At 37.9% G+C, this 19,572-nt stretch overlaps 1 protein-coding gene across 1 annotated transcript in view; it reads left to right on the top strand.

Annotated features, from left to right (window-relative positions):
* The first annotated feature begins 6,388 nt into the window (after nucleotides 1–6,388).
* SEMA3D (semaphorin 3D) overlaps nucleotides 6,389–19,572 on the top strand; it is a 244,030-nt gene continuing 230,846 nt past the window's right edge. The window contains exon 1 of the mRNA XM_072653228.1: nucleotides 6,389–6,884. The gene's annotated coding sequence lies outside the window, so the exon portion shown is untranslated. The remainder of the gene's footprint in view (nucleotides 6,885–19,572) is intronic.

Raw genomic sequence — 19,572 nt, 5'->3', positions numbered from 1 at the left:
TCATTTATCCAGGCTGAAAGCAAAAACAAATCAGAAATTGTATGAAGATCAAAATATACTAGACAATACAAAATATGAATGAACTCTCCTTTTGGGAGTAAGATGTCTCAGCTCAACTGACATGCAGAGAGATTCCCCAGTTTCACCCAAAGGGAAATTCCCCAAAGTCTCTGCTGTGGCAAATTGGAAGTAAGGAACATGTCTAGGCACTGGTTCCTCTACAGTTTGGCATCTTTCCAAAGTCGTCCTCTCCTTCTAGGGGCCTCTCTTCTAAAAGAACATGGAACCATGTGTGTCTTCTTTAGAAGCCAGAAGATAAACTCAGGCAAGAAGACTTGAGTAATCATTCTTTCCCCCATGAAGACAGTCTTATGCAAATCTCCAGACTTGAAACTAAGGTTACAGATTTAATAGAAAAGTGCAGTGGCACAGTAGAGAGCTGGTCTTGGTATCAGAAAGGTCTGAGGTCAAGTCACCTGTCAAAGATTATGAATTGCAGCACAGGTGAAAATCTGTTTTGGTAGGTCAATGAAAAACAACTTTTAGAAGAGTTTTGGGTTTTGTGCTGAAAAGAGAAATTGCTGTTTTTTTCTCTTTTGTGTAGATTTGTGACAGTTCAGATATACATTGATGATTTTTGAGTAGAGAAATGTAATTAATATCTTATCAATATTCTTCAGGCAAATCAGAGGCTGTACTGGCAGGAAGAAAAATGAAGGAGGGAGACAAATTAGTTGGCTATTATAATAGTCTAGGCCAAAAGTGATGAATTCCTGAAATAGAATCAAAGAAAATAAGGACAAAGAGAAGATCATCAGATGTGACAATTAGGAGACTTTGGAGAAAGCAGTTTCAGTCCAGTGGTGGGAAGAGCAACCATTTGTTGGGGTTTTAAAAGACATTGGTTGATGAGAACATAGAAGCAATATGAATTCACAGGAGGGGAACCTGCAGCCTCAAAGCCACATGTGGTCCTCTATGTCCTCAAGTGTGACCCTTTGACTGAATCCAGAATTCATAGAACAAATTCTTTTTATAAACTATTCTTTTTTAATGTATTTTTACAGTGAAGGGAACAGTAAGAGAAATGGCCACAGTTTGACTGGACATGAGGATCAAATTATTCAGAAAACTTTTATTAGGAATGAAAGACTATGGAAAATAGTAACATAGACTTTAAAGTAATTTAAAAGTAATGATCTTGAAAATTATAGAGGGGAATATTTCAACTCAATATAATGAAGAATTTCTTAACGATTCAAGCTATCTAAACATAGAATTAAGTCAGCTATAATTAAGACAACATTCTATCAGTTGACAGAATGCGAGGCCTGGAGTCAGGACAACCTGAGTTCAAATCCAACCTCATACACTTACTAGATGTGTGACCCTGGGCAAGTCAATTAACCTCTATTTGCCTTATTTCACTGAAGAAGGCAATGGCAAACCACTCCCGCATCTTTGACAAGGAAACTCCCTGGACAGAATGGTCCCTGGGGTCACAAAGGGTGAGGCTTAAGAACAAACATGGAGTTGGTTGTCTTTTGAGTTAATTGGTTATCTTGTGCTCAAATGGATATGTATTTAAGCAACAACTGAATAGAATTTTGGGGGATACTGAGGAAGGAACTATTGTTTCAGGTAAAAGTTGAACTAGAAGCCCTATGAAATCATTTCTAATTTTGAGATATTATAATTTTCTGAAACTACACAATAGATCTTACTTCAGTCACTAACTTTGATGACTTGCAAATATAAAAGAGATTTCATTTTTCTGAGCATTGCTTTCCTTTTTTTGCAACATGAGAGGAGTGGACTGTATGATATCTATAAACTTTTCAAGATAAAAATTCTGTGTTTAACTTGACTCCTGAGTTAACCATTACACTTTGACCAAAAGGTATTTGCTTGATCAGCAAATATTCTGTACTATTTTTATCTAAATTTCAAACCTTTCCCAAATGGAACCTCTCTATAGTTGGAGTCAGAAAGACCTTAGACTCTTACTAGCTGTGGAACTCTGGCTAAGTCATTTAATCTCCTTGAGCCTCACTTTTGTCCATCAGTAAAATGAGGTGAACAGCCTTAAACTCTAAGGTCCTTTTCCAGCTTTATTTATCTGGTCCTGTGACCCCAGGATATCCATCTGCAATGCAATGAAATTGAAAGTTTGAATAAGTTGTTAATCCCCTTTCTAAATAGAGGGATGGAGAAGCAAAAGCAAATAAGAAATATTTGCAGTCTTCTTTTAAAAAAATTAAAATACATTTTCTTTTACAAATGGAAAATAACCATCAGCAATGGTCAAGAAAATAGTAAGGGGATAAATACAGTAGGGATATCATATATTTATTTTCCTCATATTTGTGGTAATCTATGGTTTAAGTTTGTCCAAAAGAGACCTCACTCTTTAAGAAAGAAATTCCATCTAATGAATTTATTTGGAAAGCATTTTGATGGCATCTGCCACAATATGTGGGACATTTTGGAAGGACTTCCCCTAAATTATGGGACACTGGTTTGTTTGTGGCTGAGCAGCTGTTTATAACACTGAACAAAGCAGAAGGCTTGGAGCAATAGTTTACTCCCTCTGTAGACCTGTTTCTTTTCAGTTAGTTATACCACTAAGGAATGGCTTAGCATAACTCATGGTCATGGGTAGTTTAATAGGGTAAAGTTGATCATTTGTGAACTTGAACAAAAAAGTCACAAGAGGGCATGTTTTTTCTTGATTTCATCACCTTTATACAAATAATGAATGCTTTCATTGATTAGCTGTGATTAGATTTCCCTTCCCCTGCTATTTTATAGGGGGCAGATAATGGATAGAGTGCTGGGCCCGGAGTCAACAAGACTCATCTTCTTGAGTTCAAATCTGGCCTTACTTGCTACACGACCCTGGGCAAGTAATTTATCCCTGTTTGCCTTACTTTCTTCATCAATTCAATAAGCTGGAGAACAAAATGGCAAACCACTTCAGTATCTTTGCCAAGAAAACCTCAAATGGGGTCATAAAGAGTCGGATATGGCTGAAACAACAGCTATTTTATATGAAAAATAAAATCTATTGAAACTTTATCTCTTTGAATCAGTCTAACATAAGGAAAAGAATTCCAGACCTGGAATCAGGAGACTGATGTTCTGATCCACAGTAGGGTATGTGACTTCGGGCAATTCACACAGCCTTACAGAGTCACAGATTCTTCATCTGTAAAATAAGAATACTTACATGACCTGCTTGACAAGATTATTGTGAGGCGAATGGTTTACAAGCCCTAAAGTGATGTAGAAACCTGAGTTATTACTGAGCAAGACTGGGATTGGCATATCAGTATTAATGAAAAATAGTTTTTAAAAGAGCTTTTGTTTTTTGTGCTAAAAAGAGCAATTGCTATTTTTTCCTCTTTTGTGTAGATTTGTGACACGTCAGACATACTTGTCTTAACAATATGAAATTTAGTACTATTTTATATATAATACATATGTATAAATCTATGTGCACATACATGTAGCATATAGTATACATATACACATATATGTATATATAGTTCTGTCTATAGAACCATGCATATATAGTTCTTTAAGGTTTTCAAAGTGTCTTACAAGTATTATCTCATTTTATCAGCACAACAACCCTGGGAAGTGGGTGCTATTATTCTTATTTCCATTTTAGAAATTAAGAAATTGAAGTAGACAGAGTTTACATGACATGTCCCTGGTCACACAGAAAAAGAAATGGAAAGGCAGAAATTTCTGAGGTTTTAAGTTGCACTAAGATCTTGATTTCAGGTACTAGCCCATTGAACCACTTAGCTACCATACATAATTAGATTATTAAAAACAATTTATTTTGCCTTTAAATTGTCCCAAGTATCAGTTCCTTCTTGAACTCTTCTATCTTGAAGAACTGGTACCATACATTAGGAAGTGCTCAAAGCTCTGTGAGACTATTTTTTTTTTCCTTTCTGAGGAATTGAGGTTCAGGACCATAGGGCTGGAATTTGTTTTTATTTTTGTTTTTGACTTGATATTCTTGCTGAATTTAATTATTTACCACACTCCATACCAGCTAAGAAAATATAACCTTTATTGTAGAGCCTTTAAATTTTAAAGGCCTTTGATTTTCTTAAAATAAAACAAAGTAAAGCAAACTATCTGTGAAATGGATGGTGCACCAGTTTTAAAGACAGGAGACCAAGTGCTCTGGTTTCAGCTTTGTGACGGTCTAGCTTTGTGTCTCTCCTTGGGAATGTTGCATCCTCTCTCATCTTCCTTGGCCTAATCTATAAAATAAAGAGGGTAGTACAGATGATCTTGAAGGTCTCTTTTGGCTCTAAAACTGTAGGATGATTTTACGAGTTTGAAGTTTAAAGAAAGCAAAGATAAATCTGTGATCCATTTTTGTTTACTAGCCACAAACCATTTTCTGTCCGATGATGAGAAACAGAGATGCTTTTTGCTTCTATAAGATCTATGCATGTAAAATCTCTTAAGGGAAGGAAAAGGATGATATTCAGGCTGCAGTTTATAACTTTTTTTTTTGCTTTTTCATTTAAAATTTTAGCAATATGCTAAACAGGATTCTGCCAAAGGAAAAAAAGAACTGGTTTGTCAAGACAAGAAGATAGAAGATTCAAAGGGAGGTTTTGAGTCTTGCCATATACTTAATGTGAATTGGAACAATGTTCTAGAAACTATATGCTAGAATTTTCACATCTGGGAATAGTATCTATGTGCTCTTTTGCAACTGTAAGTCAAATAAACACAAAACAATTAAGAAGGACATGCGAATAAGTGAAGCTTTAGTCACTTCAAGAGAGAAAAGTACTATGTAAGCCCAGGTATAGCTATTATATAAGCAAACAGCAAAAGTTTGCCTGTATCTGCCTGCCTTGTCTCCTTTAGTGCATTAAAATTACTTAAACTTTACAATCTCTTCCTCCACTTTCCTTTTTCTCCTAAAAACATTTTTTGCTTCCCATTTTTTGAGGGGAGGGGAGCGGGGAGGACAGAACACTAGAAAGATACAATCAGACCTTTTGCGTTTGTTTTAAAAGTACTGTCTTCTGCTCCCTTCTATGAAATCACATTCCACAGTATGTGAAATTGAGAGACTTCAATTTATCTTTCTCTTCAAGTTTTCCAGATAAATCGTGGTACAGGTACATGCAGCAGTGTGACTTGGAGGGAACTGAACATATTTCCTCCCTGCCATAGATTCGCCACACTTGTTGGCTTACGAAATACAATTAGAGACTTATCTGTAAAATGATGAACTAAAGCTTGATTTCTCAGGTTCCATGCCGCTCTAAAATTCTTTCTACTTTCTAATGTGAAAGGGGAAAAGGATTGATTGGGAGCCATTGGTAGGTTTTTGAAGGAAGAACACTGGCGATATTCCTGGCGTTCACGTTCTGTATAAAATGAGTTTTTTCTAGGTCCTTTGAAGCTAAGAAGTTTTGCCCTAGTTCGTGATCTGCATGTGGAGAAAATACACACCATCTGATTTGAGAGGTAATGGGTAGGGAGAAGAAAGTTCCACCTGTTCATCTCTGTATCCTTTTCAGTCTCCTCCATGACACAGTAGGATTCTTTATTCACAAGCCAACAGTGTTCTATTTTTCTACTACCCCAATCCTAAAATCCCCAGTTAAGTAGAGGAGCCAGTTACACCTGTCTCCGAGTCAGGTTCTATTTTCGAAGAGATAAGGACAAAGTTTACAGGGACAGAAGCTTTGTCCCCATTTATTTGCCTGCTGCCTCTTGTGTACCCAGGGTGTGTGCGATTCTTCAACAGAAACCTGTTCATTTGCTCATTTGAGGGTATAGGTAAAAGACAGATGGATGGGGGTTGGGAGTGTTGTAATCTTTCCTAAAAGGCTTTTAACACTTCCTCTTTCCATCCCTCACCCTTTAGTTCAAATCCCCAAATCTGACTGCTTCCTATTATTCGATATTGTCTTTTCTACATTCACTTAAAAGTCTAGAAGTCAGCAGAGTTCATCTTGGTGCTTTCAGCACTGAAGGTGGGTCTGGCTTTTCCGAGAAGAGCAGGTTTGGGGTTGTAAACTTAAAGATTGGGATTGTATAGAATAGATTAGCCATCCTCCTCCCCGTCCCCCGCCTCCCACACACAATATAAGCATTGGAGTTTTAATGGTCAAAGGAGAATTAACATATGCTCCCTAAATCATACAGGTTAGAGGGGCTCATACGGTCCGGGGGCAGGTTTAATTGTCAGTGTGCACCGATCAAAAGTTCAAGCAGAACTTTCAGATGTCTCTAAATCCATGAAGCTGACAGTTTACGCACAGGCAGGGAGGATGAGTCTTAACTCTGGTAGAGAACGAGTTCATGGGTATCCAAGTATGTGTCTGCAGGGTTTGGGGGAGGAGAAAAAGGTAATCCCCAGCGGTTTAAACATCCCCCCTCACCCCACCCCCCGCCTTCATTCAAAAGAATGAGTCTCTCCCTGGGCAGCTGCTGCGGCCACACCACAAACTTAAAAGCCGCCCTCCGGTACCGAGCGTGCCTGTCCTCACCGCGAGCCCCGAGCAAAAGCTCCAGCTGTTGCCACGCTCCGGGCCAGTCCCGGCCCGGCGTTGGAGGGAGCAGCAGCGCCCTCTGCTTTCTGATCCCGCCTCTGCAACAGCAGCAGCCGCCCTCCGCAGCCGCTGGGGCCGCTGCCGCTGCTTTAGCCGCCGCCGGGGCTCAGCCGGAGCTGCTCGTGCTCCGAGGTGAAGCAGGGCCATCCCACCGGCTTCCAACTTCAGCCTCACGGCCACCTAGACGTAGTCTGTTCCCCCTCGCTCTCGGCAAATACGTCAGGAAAAGGGAAAATAAAAGAAGAAGAGGAGGAAAAGACAGAGGAAGATTCAAGTCAGGTAAAGAAAGCGCATCTCGGGTCACCTGCAGGTGGGCTGGAGCACCCTTCTTAGCCACTTGAGCTCCGCCACTGGTTAAGCGGCGGGGCAGGGCGAGGGAGGGAGAGCAAGAGAGGTCCGGGGCGAGGTGCTGAGCTGGGGCGCGGAGCCGGAACCCCCCTGCCCTGAGAGTGGCGGAGATAAGGCTGCGGACGCCGCAGGACCCCGTAGAAGTGCCCGCGAGCGGTGGGTGAGGGACCTCTGCCTGGAGGGAGCTAGAGGGTGCCCGGGTATGGGGACAGGAGGGACCGGGGAGGTCATCCAGCATCACTGAGAAAAGTTTCCAGTCACCGAGAATGTTATACGTGGTTTTCATCTGAAAAAGAACTACGCTTACTGTATTCTCAGTGCCAAGTCACAGCGAAACCTGTTCTCTGATTAACGTACGAGCTGCAGGTTACAAGACCAATAAAGCATTGGTGGATGATAGACATCGAGAAGACGTTTTTGCTCCCCAGTAGATTTCGTACCGTTTTACGAAAATGTTGCTTGCCCTGAGTCTGTGTATGTGTAAGGGTAATGATCATTGTGTGTTGGTGGGGAGACCGGGGTGAAAGGGAGTGTTGGTAAAGTATCTTTAAGGTGGACTGCAAAGGTCAGTGTTAATGGATATCTCCTAGTCTTAGACTGACAGTAGAAACGGAGAGTTAGACATCTGCCACATGCCTGCTGCCAGAGAAATGGAAATAATGGCGAAACTCCCAGGAGACGGGAAGAATCTCACTATTTCTCTCAGTCTTCTCTCTGTCTCTTCTCTTCTCTTCTCTTCTCTTCTCTTCTCTTCTCTTCTCTTCTCTTCTCTTCTCTTCTCTTCTCTTCTCTTCTCTTCTCTTCTCCGTCTCTCTCTCTCTGTGTGTCTCTCTCTCTTTCTATGCTTGTCTCTCTCCTCCCTCCTCCCTCCCTCCCTCTCTCCCTTCCTCCCTCTGCCCAGCAGTGTTTAGCATGACTTGCATGTGTCAGAAACACAGAAGAGTTTCATGCTGAGACTGAACCATAAATTTAGTCCCCGGGCAGTCTGTAAGCTGCTTCCTCCCTGCACTCCACAAGTTGACACATAAATTCACTCACTGGGTCTGGGCTCATGCAGTTTATCTGCCCTGGCTGACTCTCCTTAAGGAGTTGGGTTGTCCCGTGTTCCTTTCCTGAAGTGACTTTTTTTTTCCAGTCACTAGCCAACGTGTTTCCCTAGAAATGGACTTGACGGAGAGGAGGAAAGGAGAAGGTGTCTAAAGCCATAGAGACCTTTTCTCCTCAGTTGCCAGCTAACTAGGCGTTTGCTCCAATGAGGTAGGTTAGGTGTTAGATATGCCGGAACCTTAACCCAACCTGAGGATGTTTCTTGGAACTCCCCAACCTTAGTAGATCACCAAGCTGGACTGTAAGACAAATGTTAAAGCTGATACTTGTCAGCTAAGTCACTCCAAAGCAAATAAAAAAAAAAATGAAATAAGCAAGCAGACTTCTTTTAAAGTCTCCAACCAAGAATGCAATGCGTTTCCAAATTCCAAAGCTACGACTACTGAATTCTCTCCCACGCCCCCAGTTTCCCAACTTTGAAAATGTTGTGTTGTATCTCACCGTGCCCACCTGTGTTTGCAGGCACAAGAGACGACTTCCTATTCCACTACAAAAACCTATAGTATTTCTGGTAAAATGTCCCTGCTGATTGGGAAAAGGAAGGAAAGCCACTCCTTCCTTGTAGAGAGTCCTACTTGTTGATATATACCCATAGCAACTGAAAGAGTTATGACAGCAGAGCTCTATACCCTCCAAAACAACTACAAGGGTGTGGGTAGGGGTGGGTGAGTGAGTGTGGGTGGGTGGATCCATGTTTTGGTAAGATGAATGGGGAGTGGGAAAGGATGACTTCTCTATTCAAACTATAGGAATCTACCTTTTCCCCATTTCAGAGGAGTTTGCTTCAGGGACTAGATCAGTAGGAGGCATCAGAGCTGAAAATAAGCAGGAGGGAATTAGAGGAAGCCTGGTGCAGATTTGTGGGACCTGGAGTCATGGAAATCTGAATTCAAATTCTGAAGCTCTATAACCTTTCCCAAGTCACTTAACCTCACTGAATCATGGGGCATCTAAGTGGTAAGGTGGATATGCGCTGGTCCCGGAGTTAGGAGGACCCTAAATGTGGCATCAGATATTTAATAGCTGTGTGTCCTGGGCAAGTCACTGAACTCTGATTGCTCAAGAAAAGAAAAGAAAAGAAAATACCTCTCTGAAGCTTTGTTTCATCAGTCTATAAAATGGGAATAATAAAAGCTAGAATTTTTATAGCTCCTTTGGTCCTGTGAGGCAGAGGAGTAATATTATCCTCATTTTACAGATGAGGAAACTGAGGCTGAGAGGTTAAGTTAGTTCACCAGATAAGAGAGCTAGTAAGTGTCCAAGTTGTGAATCTCAAATGAACTAGTATATGCAATGTGTTTAGCAAATCTTACAGTACTGCTTCATATATATAAATGTCAGTTTTTATTATTTAGCTCACACTGTCTTGGGGGTAAACTGCAACAACCCTTGTAATTAGAGTAAATGTATATAATAACACACTTTGTATATATCTACTAGAGTGAAAAAGAATTGGGAGGTGGAGTAAAAATGATCCATAGAAGGGAAAGGTACTTATTTCCACAACTAACATTTCAATAGGAATATGCTAATGTATGAAATGGGAAATTGATAATCAGTCCTACTTTAGTCTTAATAATCTGCAGGCCAAGACTATTACTAAAACTTGCGCTTTGCTTTTGGGGAGTGTAACTTTCACTTATAGCAGGTATATTTCAATTGGGCACTTTGGGAAGGGTCTGTGACTTATGTCCAATGGTCTAGGAGTTCAGATACAAAGAATACTCCTCTGGAGATCAGCCTTTTGGGTAGATTATTTGAGAATGTAACTCTTAGGCCCCTGCTGCACTATGTGTGGGGGATTGATCACTCTCTGGGAGTCAGGGATAAATGTAGTCTGATGAAGACTACAGGTATGTTTGGGATGAGGTAGATGATATACTGTGTGTGTTCGTCCTTCATTGCCAAAGAAGACCATGCCATCAGAGAAATAATGACATGACTTTCACTTGACTTCGTGTTTTTTGAGTGAGAGCTGTGTAGGTCACCAGCCTCACTTCTCCTCCAGAGCCATCCGAGTCCAGTGATCAGATATTCATCAGGATCACTGGAGATGACCCAAGACAAGGCAATTGGGGTTAAGTGACTTGCCCAAGGTCACAAAGCTAGTGAGTGTCAGGTGTCTGAGGTGAGATTTGAACTCAGGTCCTCCTGACTCCTGCATTGGTGCTCTATCCACTGCACCATTTAGCTGCCTCAGATGGTGATATACTATTAATGCCTTGTACTCATAACCCACACATTTTATTAGATTTTAAAGAACTAATGTTTGGTGAAGGGGAATAGGAATAAAAGGAAGTCAGGAGACCTGGATTCTCTACAATCTACTGTGTGATCACATCATTTCATATCTCTGTATTTCAGTTTTTTTCATCTGTACAGTGAAGGAGTTGGGTTAGAGAAGTATTATGGTCCTTGCTAAGGTCTTAGTAAATTTGGATCAAGGTTGTTTTTTTTTTTTTAAATATATATTAAACTGACTATATTTCAAGTCAATAGCTATAAGTAGTTTGAAAGGAAAAAAACACTGAGATTAATGGAACTCTCTTCAAATTAGTGCCTTCTTGACCTCAGTACCCAGAGAAATGACTCTGTGAGTCAACTGTACTAATGCTCTAGTAAAGAGCCACTTTCCCCCTCATCTAAGAATAATGTGATTTATGATGACAGAGCAACAAAAGATATGGCCCCCCCCCTTTATTTTCATGTCTGTGCCCATCTGTAAGGGGAAAGGTTTACAAATAGGAATGCCTAGAAATGGTGTTTTTATTACTAGCAATCTACATTGATTCTAAGAAAACCCATATAAGTAGTATGCTCCAAAACTAAGGCAGTAATTGCTTTGAATTCTTTCTTCATTTAAATGCCCCCGTAAATCAGTTTCAGTTTACCTTTTATATCCTGCCTAGGTGAATCCCAGGCTTATCTTATAGCTGATTACAACTAGGATATTTACTTTTATGATCTTTTTAAAATTGGTTTTTATCATCATTACTGAGTTTATCTTTGTTCAGAGGAGATGCGGTTTCATTAATGGAAAAAACTAAGGGGTGAAGAAATCAACTCTTTATTTAACAGGTTCACATAAGAAGCTATGGGCTTGACCTCAACAAAGGCACTTACTGTAGCTGAATTATCATCACATCCTCTATTTTTTCCTTTAAATGAATAAAGGTGTTGTTTGAGGCTGGAGCTAAATAAGGACTGAAAGTATGGTAGTGCTTGGTTTTATATATGCAAAGCCTACGTACATTTATTAAATGGGAACAAGCTCTTTTAAAAGTTTTACCTTATTCTTGTAGAAGATTATAAGTACCTATTTTCTTGAACTAGTCTTTATTACTGAGTTGTTTAGTGACTACTTACTTTTTATGTGGTCATTAAGTAGTTACTGATATTTTTATTATGGACCTTGAATGTAGACTCCACAGCTTCAAGATAAGAAAAAATTCTTCATTCTTCAGAGAGGTGACCGTTCTCTAATACATACTTTGATTTAATGTTTTCTCAGTATACCTAACCTTTTATGTATATGTGTGTGTATATGTGTATATGAATATATAAATATATATATATACAAACACATGTATATATGTGACACAAAATCATAGTGTGCTATCTTTGTGTTATTTAGTTTTCTTAACATATTGCTTAGGAACTATCTCTATGTGTATGTAACTATTACCCTTTCCCTAAATACTGGGTCTAAAGTCAGAAAGACTCATCCTCTTGAGTTCAAATCTGGTCTCAGACACTTACGAGCTGTGTGATCCTGGGCAAATCACCTAACCTTGTTTGCCTCAGTTTTCTCATCTGTTCTTATGAGCTGGAGAAGAAAATTGCAAACAACTACAGTATCTTTACAAAGAAAACCCAAATGGGGTCATGAAAAGTTGGACATGACTGAAGAATAAAAAAGGGCACTTTTTTATAGAATTTCCTTGGAGACAGATTTTTGACTTTTCTGTATCCTTTGGACCATTTCTGGGAAAGATTTTTATATTGTAGCCACACAAACACTGTTGATCATTCCCTGTCATTACAAAAGGTAAAACAGGCATCTTTGCTGATCAAATCTGAACCTGAAAATAACTTTTTCATCACTGGCAAAATTCAGAATAAAATATATATTTTACAGAAACTGCATACAAAGAAAAAAAACTGGACACAAACACAGTCTCCTATTCCACAAGCTACTGTAATATCATTTTTTTTCTGATTTAGTATAATATCAAAGACAACAGTCCAGGCTCTCCTTGATCTTGAAACTTAGTTTGAATTAGACACAAGAGAGGCAGTCAACAAATATTAAACAATCATGTATTCAGCTCTATGTGTAACGTTTTGTATGTAATGTTGCAATACGTTGAGATCTTGAGGGAGGACAGGGACTATAGATCACAAAAATAACTAAGTAGTTATTAAGTAACAGTCTCCACAATTAAGAAATGAAGGGGTTGGACCTTTTCTAAAGTCCCTTCATGCCCTGAATCTATGGTTTTGTAATCCTATGAATTTATTTTAAAAAATAATAAAACACACTGCTGAAACTTGAAGAGAGGAATTGTAATTCTGAAGGGTTCCATTTAATATACATTCAAACATTAAAGTCCTACTATGTGCAATGAAAACCACCATACTTGGATACACATAGGTTTTCAGGCATTTTTGTCATGCTTCTTTTATCAAAGAAGAATACAAGCAATGAATACTTACTGATTTTTCCCCAAGATCACAGAGTAGAATAGACTTATTTTCACCATTCCTGCCATTTTATTCAGGAAAAAACACAACCAAACAGTTTTAGTTTTCTAGCTTCTAATTCTACTATTACTTGCTGTTCTTTCAATTATTATATTACAGTCACAGTCGGAGATGTACTAAGTCTACTAAATACTGCTTTTCTTCTCCTAGCAGGAGACTTGCCTTTTTTGATAGTTTCTAAAAATTCTTACCAACTTGGGAGCACATATCTTTAAAGCTCTAAAAAATAAAGCACCTATGTACGTAATTACCTATTTCACTAGTATCTCTTAATTACTCTTTTTAAAGTTTTATTGATGTGTTTTGTTTGTACATGACAAATGTTTACAGATTACTCCCATTTCATGAGAAGTTTCTTGTAAGAAAGTAAAACAATTCAGTAAAACGTATAATACAGTGACCTCATCTGAAAGTGCCTGCAACATTTCACATCTGTGGTAAACCTGCTACCACCAACTCTCTATTTATTTTAAATTAACAGAAATCTACTTTCTCTCCCTCCAAATCCACCCCTCATCTCTTTGAAAAGAAAAGAAAGCAAAAGAAATGTATTTTAACAAATATGCATAGTCAAGGGAAACAAATTCCCCCAGTAGTTGTATACAAATATGTTTGTGCCTCATGACTTAATTGTTACAAATCTGTTTCAGAGGTGGTAATTCTGCTCTTTTCCTTTCTAATTCATTTGTATTGATTTCCCCCCCACCTTGTAAAGATTTTAAATATTTTATTGGTTTAGGTGTGAATCATGTTGTAATCTTATTGAATTTTAATTGTATGATCCCTCTAGCTTCCAATATTTTTTGTTGTTCAGTTGTTTCAGTAGTATCTAACTCTTTGTCACCCCATTTGGGATTTCTTTAGTAAAGATACTAGAGTGGTTTGCCATTTCCTTTACCACCTCATTTTACAGATGAGGAAACTGAGGCAAACAGGGTTAAGTGACTTACCCAGAGCCACCCAGCTAGTAAGTGTCTGAAGCTAGATTTGAACTTAAGATGTCTCCCTGACTCCAGGTCCAGCACTCTATCCACTGTGCCATATAGCTGCCCCCAAAATAACAAGCATTGGTTTATAAAATGCAGTACCTTTGGGTCTATACAAGAGAGATAACAGTAACATACTCTAGTAATCATTTGTTTGATTCTGGTGTGTGATTACAATTAGCATTAAATTAATGTAGTTAAATATTTTTGCAACCTTTAGCTATCAATAATTTTAAAATCTATTTTATTTATTATTATCGTAACAAAATGTTAAATATTTCCCAATTACATGTAAAAAACTTTTTAACTTTCTTTTCTTAAATTTTGAGTTTCAAATTTTCTCCCTCCCTCCTGCCCCCACCCCCTCCTTGAAAAGGCAAGCAATTAAGAGATATTAATATTTTTAAGGAACTATTTAATGTAGACAAGGGATCATAGAATTTGAAATGTGAAGAGACTATAAAAATAATCAAGTGGAATCCTCTTATTTTGTATAGGAGGAAACTAAGGCTTCCAAAGGTTAAGGGACCAATGGATTTGAACCAAGGTCTGTGGACTCCAGTTCCATTGCTTTTTCTACTATAGTACACGATTGAATGACATTTTTAGTTATTTCACCTCCATGTTAATAAAATTTAACACTTGTGGAGCAGCAGTCTAGTTTTTAACTACTAATCTTTCCCTCCAAAACCTTAGATTGTTTGAGTAATCCTTAGCAAACCTCAGTGAGCTAGCAGGCGTAATATTATCCATGTGTATAAACCTGTAAAGTGGGGAACAGAGAATTAAGTGAACTAGGGTCAGTAGACTTTAGTGTGAAAGTGGGCTCAGGGGAGGATGGTGAAAACTACGTTGGAAAATATGGTCTGGTACCAAGAAATGAAATGAAAGAGGCCGATTGATAACTTGTAGGCTGCTCAGAAGTGTCATGATCGTACCTCATGAATGATTTCTTCAAGAGAGTTAGATTGTTGAATAACAAGCAACATTAAAAATGTATAGAAGTCTGTCTTAATCACCAAGAAAAGACTGGTTATTGGCTTTTGTTTTAGAATTAACTGCCTGTGTACAATCAGCTTATCTTTTGGTCTGAGAGATGGTAGTTCTCTAATTACAGAAAAGGTTAAAGATAAGAAGATACTACACTGATCACAACAGCTTCCACTGAAACCAATTAAACTAAGAAAAAATGAAAAAGGCAAAGACACTGACCATTTCTTTGATAACTTTAAAGATATTGTAGTAGGAGTGATATCCTGCCTTCTGCCTCCATGCGAGTTTGGCTAGTTTTTCCTTAAAATGTATTGAGATTATATTTAAGACTTGATTTACTCAAGACGCTAAAGGCTTAGGCTGTTGACATCACTTCCTGGTTGCCTGAGTACAAAACTGACCCTAGGAGCTCCTAAAACTCTCAGATGCAACAATGGACAAAATGATGGACAACTCCGGCATGGAAGTTTTGCTTAGTTTAACCAACTAGAGGCATCCTCCTTGCCTGTCCTTGGTGACTCTCTTCTTGCTATGGCCAGGTAAATATCTTTCTTTGTTAACTGTTGAATGACTTATAGTTGTGTCATTTTTCCCCCCAATATCATACCTACTCTATCAAGGAACCAGCCTCACTTGGGCCTATTGATTTCAAATGCAAAGCAGTTACCAGAAAAAAGGAGACCAAGAGAATCAACAGCTTTTACTGGAAACATTGACTTAATCTTCAGCTCAAGAAGAATGATATGGCATCCTAGTACAAGTTAATTTGCAAATCATTAGAAGGGAAAATAACACAAGAGTGGTATCAGTGCTGCCTTATGAAAAACATTTGAGAAAATGAGATAATTTGTACATGAAATTAGAAAGCAGAAAATAGAGACTTTAAATGAAACAGTTATACTGCTCTGTATATATTGCTTCAGTTTCCCCATCTGCACAATTAAGAGGGTGGACTATATGACCTCTGGGGTCCTTTCTGGATCTAAATCTGTGGTTCTATCACATTCCGATCTAATTTTAAGGTCAACAGTAGTGGAGCCTCAATATTTGGATTCAACTACCTTAGCACCATAGGTATGAAGAAATGGCTCTTAGGAAAATGAAATAGCAGTGACTGGAAACGTACTAGAGGTGATTGAATTTTAATAGCACTAACAGGAAAGATTTCCTCAAAATTGATTTGACCACATTTGAAATACTTCTAGGAAAAAATGCCAATTGAGAAGACATCATCACCTATCAACCTATATGCTTCATTTCTCTCCCTATTTTTATGAGAATTGCTTATACATTCACTGAGGGCATCTTTGATTTAAAAATAAAGCAGAAACAGTAACACATTTCTTTTCAGACATTCTTCTCCATCAGACAACATCATTAAGATCAAACAACTGACTGAGAGCTATAGAGAATACAAAATTTCACTGTGTTGATTTATAAACAGCATGATACTTAATGGAACAAAATATGGTCTTGAAGATTCTGCTTGCATGAGATGTTTCTCATGCTTGATTTAAAATTACATAGGAGTCTGTGACATGTCATTCAGTCAGTCAACAGGAAGGTTCCAAACACTTACTTTATGTTATGCATTGTATGAAATGATGAGAATATAAAGAAAGACAAAAGGCAGATGTGACTATAGAAATAATTTTTTTAAAGATCTATATACCAATATTGTCAGGTATACAATTTGAATTAATTGTTTATATGTCCTTGATTATACGAGCTAATCATACCAGGATCCTGTATTATTTAGTTAAAAAAAGAAAAAGGGAAAAGATTGCATTGTCCATCTTCCTATTTCTTTATTCCAGAAATAAGGTTTGATTTTTTTAGACCTCTTGGTTGTCTTCTGTGAATGTTAAAGGTTTTAGACTCTCAACCTTGTTCTATATTATCTAAAGTTGGCAGGTTTTCTGGATCCACAGAACCAAGCGAAACTCCCTGGGCCACATGGGCATCAAAATTAAGACCCTGTCTCCTTAAACAAACTCTTAAATCATTTGGATTAACTTAACCATATTTCAAAACCATAGCAGGCTTATATGACAAAATTGTCATACAAAGGTTCATAATATGAGAAAAATAATTACAAATACCACATAAATTTTATACACACACAAATATACATATATACGTGTGTGTATGTAAATTGTTGCAACATCTCTCCTACTCACTCTGAGCTAATTTTTCACTAAAAGGTAATGAAACTTGAGACTTGATTATTCCAGAGGACTAAGACTCGAGGTATCAACATAGCTTCCTGGTCACGTAACTAAAACAAGACAAATAAACAAACCAAAATTAGCATACAAGAGTCACTGTCTCCTTGGTCTGGGTATTGGCTTATGACCAACAAGCTTCTGTTGAAAATGGGGAGGCAGAGAAGGTATGTTCAACTGCATCATGTCCAGTGCTTGCTGAATATCCTTTCCATACTATCAAAAAAGTAAATGTTTTAGGATGGTCTACAATTTTCTCATTTTGGTTCAGTCCTGAGCCTGAGCCACAAGTCTAGCCTGGCTTAGAATACTAAAGGATGATGATGAAGAAGCTGAGGTTTCATTGACTAGCTTGATTATTGCTCCTGAAATACTGATTTTGTGACTATATTATTTTGTTAAAAATCCTTATTTTACAAGTAAACTGAAGTTATGTGTAACCCTGAAGAGGAGACAAAAGGGAACACAAATTTATTAAAACCTACTATGTGCCAGCCTCTGTGCTAAGTGCTTAAATATTTCATGTGATCCTCATAACAACCCTCTGTGGTTGGTACTATTCTTATCCCATTTTGTGGTTGAGAAAACTGAGGCAGACAAAGGTTCAGTGACTTGTCTAGGGTAACACAGATAGTGTCTGAGGCTAAATTTGAACTCAGGTCTTCCTGACTCTGGGCTCAGAGCCTCATCCCTTTCCTCATCTAACTGTCTTCAATAGTGGACAAAACCCAGCCTTAGAGTCAAAGACCTTGGTTCAAGTTATGTCCTTGACACATACTGACTCTATGACCCTGGACAAATCACTTAATCTCCAAGTACCCCAGACAATTTTCTATGTCTCAAGCTGTAAAACCGGGTGTGAGTCTTCATTGGTAGACAGAGTTGCCTCAGTGGAAGTCCCCTGTCTTCACTGATGAAATCACATTTTCAGGTTAGCATGAATCCCAAATTAAGCAGTTTTGAATAATCAGGTTGTTTCTACTTAGTTCAGCTTATATCTACAATTTTCAAGATTTGTTTTAGTGTTCTTCATAGGATCATTGGATTATAGATTTGGAGCTTGAAGGGAACCCTGGAGTCCAATTCTGTCACTTTTCAGATGAGAAAACAGGCCAAAAGAGATTAAATGACATGCTTCGGATCACACAGGTGGTTGAGTAGGGATTTGAACTTATCGTTTGAGAAAATCTAAGATGTAAGGTACATTCATCTCTCCTGTTTAAAAATTAATATCAGTAACCTAAAGTCTAAGAAAACAAAATATGTAAAATATTTACAAGTCAGTTTTGTCCAGCAGCATGAGTTTACTAACCTGTCAAATGTCATCTTAAACATGGTGAACTTCCATTTATTATTTTAAAGACAATATCAGTAGGAGATGGCATGGGTTTCCTACCATTTTAGAATTTTTTTTTTTTTACTAAATCATCTAATTGCTGAGGAATTTAGGCCAGTAGTATCAAATTCAAATAGAAATGGGGCCACTAAACCATATACAAAGATCTCTGCAGGCCATGTTAGAAAATCACATTCTAACATTATTTATGTTTTATTGTATTTTTATTTGTTAAACATTTCTCAATTACTTTATCATCTGGTTTGGGCCTCACTTAGGATACGTTGGGTTGTGTGTGTGTCACCTCTCCTGTTGTCAACTACACACGGTTGGAATAGCTCCTTTGGGAGATAATGTTAGCGTAGGTAGGCTTTAGCACAAAAATACATTTTCTAAGTGAAAATCACATCAGGAAATTGATTATAATGAACAAGAAAAAACTATAAAAAGTGGAACCTAGCTCATCTGATCTCGTGGCACTTTGTAACTCCTTACGTGGATTTTCATTTTAATTTAATAATTTTATCTATAAACATGTCTCAATATCCCTACTCTATTCTAAGTTCCTTGAGTGAAGAGATCCTGTCATTTATCTTTATGCCTTCTTTAGCAAGTCATTTAAGCCTAGTGCAGATAGTAAGCTCTTAGCATGAGTGTGATGAATGAGTCAGCTGGGATAATGCTTTCCAAATAAAAGCATTCTCCATTCATCTTTGTCTCTGTTTCTCTTGAAGCTTAATATCATACATACGGTTGTAATCAGTGCTTCATTGAATCCATGATACCAACTTGGGAGATGCTTTTTCCACGAGCACAAATGCCCAGTTCATTTATGCTTACTTGTCTTGCATAATTTTTGTCAATATACTTAGAAAATTCCTCTGTAGAGCGTTGACCAAGTGGAAACCTTCCTTGGGAATCTTGTTTACCATTGTATATATTGTCCAAGATAAATGACTGTCCCAACTTCTTTGCTAATCATTCATATCTTTGATGATGATTTTACATCTCTTATTACATGAAAGTCGTTGTTGGTAATAGGCTGTGGTTTTCTTATATTACTCATGAGTCCTTCCGTTTTTTTCAGGGGTGGGGAGATAGGCAGATCATCTGCAGGTTAGATTTTTTCAGTGATGGTGATATAGAATTGATAGACATCACCAGGAGCCATAAAATTGTCTAGTAACCTGTGAACTAATTTTAAAAAA

This window comes from Notamacropus eugenii, chromosome 3, assembly GCF_028372415.1.
Source record: "Notamacropus eugenii isolate mMacEug1 chromosome 3, mMacEug1.pri_v2, whole genome shotgun sequence".
Lineage (NCBI taxonomy): Eukaryota > Metazoa > Chordata > Mammalia > Diprotodontia > Macropodidae > Notamacropus > Notamacropus eugenii.
This window is presented reverse-complemented; position numbering and strand designations above follow the sequence as displayed.